General features: G+C 49.7%; 1 long non-coding RNA gene across 1 annotated transcript; it reads right to left on the reverse strand.

The window, feature by feature from the left end:
- Nucleotides 1-2,294: 2,294 nt before the first annotated feature.
- Nucleotides 2,295-6,334, reverse strand: LOC129387000 (uncharacterized). Its single transcript, XR_011891118.1, has 2 exons — nucleotides 5,929-6,334; nucleotides 2,295-3,921 (listed from the first exon to the last, which is right to left on the reverse strand). It is a non-coding gene; the product is annotated as an uncharacterized lncRNA (long non-coding RNA).
- Nucleotides 6,335-6,578: the final 244 nt, after the last annotated feature.

The raw sequence follows: 6,578 nt of genomic DNA on the forward strand, positions 1-6,578 counted from the left end.
TGCGTGTCTAGTGTCACTTCGTTTTCCTTATGAATGGTGTGTATCGCATACGAATGATGCCGCCACTACCTACAAAATTCGTACATAACTACCTACATACGTACTTACGTTGCCGTGTAGATTAGTCTTCTTTCAGCGTGGGCAAGCAGCAGAATACCACTAATCAGCTGGCAACTAAATCAATTCGTTTTATTAGCAAACCCCAGGCGCCCCATAGACAGCAACTGAACGGCGTCTTATCACCGCACATCGCAGCGCGTCACCGACCTATGAAACCGGGTGACGGATGTAAATGTAATTGAAGCGCGCTTAATTATTCGGTGGCATTAAAGTAGCGGCGCAGTTATGCTACGCCGCTGCACGGTGAACGACGCAGAGTCATGCGTCGCCGCTCAGCCAGCGTGACTGGCGGATTCCTGTGCGCATGAGCGTTGCCAGAGCGGGGATGTCCTCAGAACGAACTGCGAGAGCGTAGGCCGCGATAACGTCCTAGCTGGCCAAGCTACTGGTCGAGAAATAAACAGTACTCGATGTGCCGTTCCGGTAGCCGAGTGGCTTGAGTGTTCAACTCGCATCCTTCAAGACGGTGGTTCGATTCCCGCTACCTGCATCGTTGTGGAAAAAAAAAATCACAGCGATGCGGGTGTCGAGGCTCGAGCTATCGTGAGGACGACAGTTCGAATCCCGGTGCCTGCATTGCTGAAAAAAAAAAATGCAGTGATGCGGATGCCGGGTCTCGAAGTGTCGTCCACGAAGGGTCGAGGTGGACGCGATGCTGGGTCCCGGACCCCAGAGGACCACTTGCATCCTAGTACCGGCGTACGCATGGCCAGCGCGCGGATTGAAGGCGATGCGGATGTCGGCAGTAGGACGCAGATGACCCCCTGGCAGTTCCGGCACCCAGCTGTACTCTCGGCCGCCGGAATGTGGTGGATAAGAGGGAGTTTTGTGTCATGGTGCACATCATTTCCTCTCGCTATCCCCCGGGTATCCTAAGAGGGTGGATACCTGTTGCTTTTGGAGCTACTGCGGAGCGGACCCTACCAGTGACCCGCGAAGAGAACCCCGGTGAACCCCCAGAAAAAGACGGAAAACCCCCCGAAATCCGGCCCACGCCGCGCGTCCACTACAGAGGTCGACCCCCCCAAAACAAACCCCCGACCCCCCCCCCTAAGAGCCCCGCCGCGCGTCCTCTATAGAGGTCGACCTCTATAGAGGACGCGCGGCAGGGCTCTTAGAGGTGGGCCGGGCCTTTGGGTGGTCGGGGGTTTGTTTTGGGGGGGTTCACCGTCGTCTATTACGGTTTTTTGTATGGGGGGGGGTTCCCTTCGCGGGTCACTCGTAGGGTCCGCTCCGCACTAGCTCCAAAAGCAACAGGTATCCACCCTCTTAGGATACCCGGGGGATAGCGAGAGGAAATGATGTGCACCATGACACAAAACTCCCTCTTATCCGCCACATTCCGGCGGCCGAGAGTACAGCTGGGTGCCGGAACTGCCAGGGGGTCATCTGCGTCCTACTGCCGACATCCGCATCGCCTTCAACCCGCGCACTGGCCATGCGTACGCCGGTACTAGGATGCAAGTGGTCCTCTGGGGTCCGGGACCCAGCATCGCGTCCACCTCGACCCTTCGTGGACGACACTTCGAGACCCGGCATCCGCATCACTGCATTTTTTTTTTTCAGCGATGCAGGCACCGGGATTCGAACTGTCGTCCTCACGATAGCTCGAGCCTCGACACCCGCATCGCCGTGATTTTTTTTTTCCACAACGATGCAGGTAGCGGGAATCGAACCACCGTCTTGAAGGATGCGAGTTGAACACTCAAGCCACTCGGCTACCGGAACGGCACATCGAGTACTGTTTATTTCTCGACCAGTAGCTTGGCCAGCTAGGACGTTATCGCGGCCTACGCTCTCGCAGTTCGTTCTGCCGACGAGATACGACACGCTCCATTCCCGCGCTCATGCGCACAGGGCGCCGCCAGTCACACTGGCTGCACGGCGACGGGACCGCCGAGTCAGTAAACACGTTTCAACTATGTTTGAATGTGTGACCTAGTTTAGTAGTGCTGGGATGTGCTAACACGCTGTTTACTTGCTTCGTGAGAGACGCTTGTGTCGGCTCACAAAAGCAAATGATTAAAACGCCCTCTCGCGACATTCTGCCGCTTGTCCATGTTGGGAATCAACCAAATTCAGCACATTCGTATTTACGTTGCCGTGTATTGTGCAGGTAGTGTACGCGTCCTTCGTGATGACACCATTCGTGAGGAAAATGAATACGAGCATGGTGTTAATTCACGCCAAGTTTATTTCCAGGCTCTTAAGCATTCTTACATGAGGTGAAGTATTTCTCTGGGAGTGTCAAAGAATACGTACAAATAAAATCAAGAGGACGCTCCGCCTATAGGGTAACATCTTCCTCAGCTTTTCGTTCATTCTACATGTGCGCATATGTCGCAAATGAAACTGCGCTGTGGCAGTAATGTCGCATCAGGAAAAAATGGCACACCACAGATCACCAATCGGCACTATATTGAAAGTACGCACTTCAAAATTATTGACGGGGAAATTAGTTTCGGAACGTCTTAACGGCGAATCCCAAAGAATGTGCGAGCGCGCGAAAAAGCTACAGCTGCATGAGGAATAGATCTCGATTCTAGAGGCAGAACATTTGGGACAGCTTTATGGAAGCCTTATGCGAAGCACTGCGCACAGCTGATTATTCCAAGAGAAATGGGTGAATAACTGGAGAAAACGACGCGATAAAAGTACGAAACAGCAATACACGCGCTATTCAAGAGGCTCTTCATTCTTATGCGATTGTTTAGGCCACGCCCAATGCCAATGGCGCCTATACCTTTCCGGGCTACACAACACACAGGCGCCAGTTCAGAGGTGTGCCAAAAGACTCGATATTAACGTACTCAACGTACGGTGCGTCGTCAAGACGCACTGTGAATATCGCCGTAGAATTCACCTGTCACATCAGCCTTCGCTGTCAGTTTACGAGGCCGCTCGCTGCTGGTGTCAAACACTTACTTTGCAGAGTTTGCTGTTCACAGCATCCAACAACACTGGCACCAGCAGTACTAGAGTGCGTTTACCCGCGTAACTCCCACACACTGTTTTACACGATTAGCCATCAAGTTAGCAATTGGATTCCAAAGCTATTCACAGCCGATATTTGTCTACTGCCACTTAATACCGCTACTTCTGCATCACGTGCACAAATTTCAATTTCTGAGTCAAAAACGGCACAGTATAAGGAAGGCGCATTATGCCATACATGGTTAGACCGGCCGTGAACTACCTTCGTGGCTTGGTGAAAAACACGATACGTGAGCAACATACGCTGCTGTGAACATCTCCACCAAATTTTGCAGTAGTGTCCGGTTTTCCGCTCCTTGAGCTATTCCTGCCATCCACCAACGTTACACTCTTCTTTCCTCTGCCTTTGCCAACTTCATAACTTGGTAAGCCTCCCTGTTATCGGCGCTCTATTTCGATTACACCCCCAAAACTCTCCTTAGGCTACCCAGGAACTACCCCGGAAACACTTATTAGTTCGACTAGTGGTACACGAAGAACGAGTCGTCTTGCACGTTACACGTCGCCATCGTCGTCTTCTGGCCTTTTGGCAAGCGGTGTTTTCTGTCTTTTTATTTGTGTGTGTGTGTGTGTGTAACCACGCGTTTGTCGTAATTCTCAGCAATGGTGCGAATGGCCACGTCGTCGTGACGGTAAATGAGGCCGCTCTGACGCAGGTTCGAGACCTGACGTTCGAGTTGAACCTCTCCAGCCTGGTTCAATGGCTGTCCGGATGTTTCGCTCCAAATCGAGGGACTGCCATTCGAAGTCCGTGCTGGGGAGATCCTCGACATCATTGCCACTTCCGGTGAGCACACTGCTCTGGAACTGTAAAATAAAAAAGGAAAAAAAGAAAATGAGACCGTTTGCAACTCCTTCCGGCAGAAATGAATGCTTGCCGCCTGTTTTCCACAGTTCTCAGGAATTAGCATACTGTTCGACAGACAGTCGGGGCTACGGAAAGCGGGAAGACGAAATTAACGCACCCTGGTTCCTAGCGCCGCTTACGAAGCGCCGACCACAGCATCTCAACTATAGTATAATTTATTTATTTATATAGTTTATTTACAGTACCTCACAGGCTCCTTACCGGAGCAATATGTAAGAGGGGTTTACATGGCGATTGAGAACATATGGTGTCTTGTAAAGAAGGAAGGAAGGAAAAAGTGGAGAAGGAAGGCAGGGAGGTTAACCAGTTTAGCCTAACCGGTTTGCTACGCTACACATGGGAGCGGGATGGGGATGTAAAGAAAGAAAATCATAAGATAAATAGGTGTGGTGAAAAGCAAAGTGACAGTCAAAATACAACGCATCATAACATGCGCACGCAAAATTAGTAAGAACATGCCCTAAACTGTCAACGAAAAAATACTCATAATCGTACTGCTCATCATCAAGCAAACACGCAAATAGCTCAGTTCATATAAACTAGACGTTATATAAACCTTCGAACGCCACAACGTTCTCGCGCGAGAGCGTCTAATTGGCGTTCGGGGTCAAGCGCGCAGCACAAACCACGTGCGCCATGCGGGACAATTCAAGCCAGAATATGCATGCCATTTACGGCGCTGCTTATCAATAGCAAACAAGTCTGAATATTTGAAATGTGGACCTGTTATTGGCATACTGCTGCTTTGTGAGTGCAGCCAAAGTTTGTCAATAACATGAGTGCAAGTAATTAATCGGTAAAGCATGTGAATTCTGATGGAGAAAGGAGTGCTTATGTGCTGTGATGGCAAGGGACTCATCAAGTTACCTTAATGAAACGTTTCATTAAATGCAGTATGCAGTATTCCATTTCGTATGCAGTATAGAAATTCAATACTGTTGACATAAAGGCTTTTTTTTTTTGCAAATTTGGCTGTTTCCCATTCGAATCCCTGTACCATCAGCATAAATAGAAAGATGACAAGAAAATACCCAATCTTAATGCCTGTCAACGTAATTGCATGGAATCTAATTGCTATGTAGCCAACTTTTAAGCATCGAGCAGTAGTGACCAGTGTTCCTTTCGAGTCTTAAAGCATACTTACAAATGCAGGTGAACTTCGCAACGAAACAATGTGTTTGTATAGTTTCGAATTTGTTAACGCTTGAATTTAGGCTGATGCTTCGTCCAATTGTGCTTTGTGAAGTTCAGTACTGGCAAATTATTCCAAGGCTCAGGAAAAGACTGAAAATGTCCAGCTCACAAAAGTCATTTTCGTTACTAATCCGACGCTCTCACTTTGCTGCGCCGCCTTCTCTCGCATGCCGCCGGCAACGCTTTGGAAGGGCGCCGGGGCTTTCGCCCGTGCATTTCCGCAGCTGCAGCCATGTTCAGTGCGCGTCGGTTATGCGTTTCGTGAATCTAGATTGGCTTCCCCTGGGAAGCGTGTCGTAGCAGGAAGCCATGCCACACTCACCGACCACTGGATGAGCAAACCACAGCGCGCTCTCGCGTCATACGGCGGTCGTTAAAGGCGCGCAGAGTTCCTTCTGCAGACGCGGCTGCCACGGAGTTTGTTGGTGGAGATTGACGCTCTTGGAACTCGCTTTTTGCATCACTTTTACACATTCTTTAGACATCTAGCATGTTCACTAAGTCTTAGAGCGCAGCCTTGCGCGTCGCATTAACCAAAGTGGTGGATTTCTTTACGTCAACACCTACAGCCACAGATCATTAATTGTGGATCATTATTTGTAGTAATTGTGGGTCGTTAATATTGTGGAAACGGCGCATCGCAGATATAAAATAATGTCAAAACGTAGCAAAACATATCTGCCCATATGAGCGGCCGAGCAACTTAAAGAATATATATCTGCACTTCAACATGCAGAGCAAGGAGGTTCCACCCTGCAGGACACCCTGGCCAACCGACATCCCAGTTGGAGCAGCAGACAGCGGGGAGACATAACGGAGTGTTCATGCCACCGGCAACGCTGGAGCACTGTATCGACTACGTTGCTCGCAATTGGCACCAGTGGCTTGACACGAGCCAGCGGCAGTGGATCCTGTTCACGTCGCTGCTGCAGGAGACCGGTGAACCTGGGAGTAATTCCAAGGCCAGGGTGAGAATCGCGGCCTAGGTGTCTTCCTGAGCTCATTTATTCATTGACCTCGCTAAACAGTTACAACCATGTTACCGCGCAGTGAGCAGTAATTTCGTGCCCTTCATTATTTTCATTTATTTCAATAAACAACCAATTACCTCTACGGCACTAAACTGACTCAGCGTAACGAGGGGCCCATATAAAGGAAACTGCAAAAGGGCTTCACATTTAGGTCCGCCTTTCACATGGATATCCTAAACGTTTGCAACCGTCATTACTGTTCTGTATCATAACCAGTATGAAACAAGTGAACACCTTGCCCCTACAATTCTAGGCGAGAGGCTCGACGCATGTGGCCAGTCTACGAAACCCGCCTATCTACTGTACTTCATAAGACATGACTCCATGCGAGACAATCCCACAAGCTCTGGGCGGAACTGTCAGTGCTGATA

Source organism: Dermacentor andersoni, chromosome 11 (genome assembly GCF_023375885.2).
Source record: "Dermacentor andersoni chromosome 11, qqDerAnde1_hic_scaffold, whole genome shotgun sequence".
In the NCBI taxonomy this organism is placed as follows: domain Eukaryota; kingdom Metazoa; phylum Arthropoda; class Arachnida; order Ixodida; family Ixodidae; genus Dermacentor; species Dermacentor andersoni.